The 1586-nt window shown below is 42.1% G+C and overlaps 1 protein-coding gene across 1 annotated transcript in view; it reads left to right on the top strand.

Moving 5' to 3' along the window:
- The window catches only part of LOC111667230 (fructose-bisphosphate aldolase A-like), a gene marked incomplete at its 3' end in the record, with an annotated part of 14193 nt that overhangs the window by 5656 nt on the left and 6951 nt on the right, over positions 1-1586 (top strand). The window lies entirely within an intron of this gene.

Below are 1586 nucleotides of genomic sequence, written 5' to 3'. Positions count from 1 at the left end.
CACTGTTGGCCCATCTTCTTCTCTTCTAACTAACTGTCGGTACACAAGTCACAACCTCAGGAGAGGAAGTGCTCCTGTCTGTTGTCATGACGTTGGTCGCTGTGTTCTCTCCCACCCATCACTTAACGTTCTCCCTCACTGCCCCTCCCCCCAGCATGGCATCGTGCCTATTGTGGAGCCTGAGATTCTCCCAGACGGTGACCATGACCTGCAGCGCTGCCAGTATGTGACTGAGAAGGTGAGTGAAGCTGATCCTGAGAATACGACAGAGAGGATACTAATGCGACTCTAACAAACAAATGCAGACGGTGTCGTCACCCTGATATTAGAAACAAATCTGTGCAGGAATTTGGTAAAAAAAAAAAAATTGTTGCACCATCTCATTCACCGCTGCCTGCACACTGCCTGCACACTGCCTGCACCTAGACATGTGAGAACCTGTGCATAGTTTCACTTTAATTTCTTAGTTGTTTTGAGGTACATGATAGTCGTATATCTGCTGCTGCATCGATGTAGATGTCGAAACAGCATTAAAACAGCAGTCAAAGCAGCATAAGAACATATGTGAAAAGAAAAACATTTGTCAGGAAGCTCTGGATGTTATTGTTTGGCATGAAAAGATAAGTTCAGTCAAGGGCAGAAAGGCAGCAAGACTGCCTAGACCTGCTTCACTAAAGAAACTCACCCAACAAGAGTGTTCTTTGTCCTCCCTCTGTGCAACAGTTTAGTATCAGAATCATTCTCTGCTGTTTTAGTTTAGATTCCATTCTTCAAAAATATCTTTTGGCCTGGGTTATACTCTCAACTACTGTCAGGATAAAATATTATTGAAATCACAATATGGCCAAGTGCAATATCCAAATTGCAAGAGAAACCCAGCTGAAAAATCATATTCTCCAGATGTTTGTCTGGTACAGAGAAAATCAAATGATGACCTTTACATCTGACATCATGACTCGTATCACAATTACAATAGGATTTTTTTTGCATATTGTTCAGCCCTGTATAATGGTACGTATAAAATATTATTGAAATCACAATATGGCCAAGTGCAATATCCAAATTGCAAGAGAAACCCAGCTGAAAAATCATATTCTCCAGATGTTTGTCTGGTACAGAGAAAATCAAATGATGACCTTTACATCTGACATCATGACTCGTATCACAATTACAATAGGATTTTTTTTGCATATTGTTCAGCCCTGTATAATGGTACGTGTCCCGCTGCCTGTGTCATGCACATTTTGTACCTCAGCCGTTGACGTCACTGTACATCTTCTTCTTCTACTGTTGACACAACACTCAGGTCACGCTGCCCCTCACGTCACAGACCTCCACTTCAGAACAACATGATTAAGTCAGCTGTCTGCTTTTAGCCACACTGGCCGCTTGGGAATATACATAAATGCAATATCCTAGGTCCAGTAACACAACCATTTATGTGAATGAACCTTTAATCTCAGCCGTAGTTCCTGGAGGTTCAGTTCTTACACATAGTGACTTTACAAACCCCCAGCAGTGCTCCTTCAGCGCAGCAGAGTCTTTGAGTGTCTATGAAGTGTCATTGAGACTAGATGAAGATAAGT

Source organism: Seriola lalandi, unplaced genomic scaffold (genome assembly GCF_002814215.2).
Source record: "Seriola lalandi dorsalis isolate HSWRI2012SDOR001 ecotype SW California unplaced genomic scaffold, Sedor1 jcf7180002054686, whole genome shotgun sequence".
Taxonomy (NCBI): domain Eukaryota; kingdom Metazoa; phylum Chordata; class Actinopteri; order Carangiformes; family Carangidae; genus Seriola; species Seriola lalandi.
This window is presented reverse-complemented; position numbering and strand designations above follow the sequence as displayed.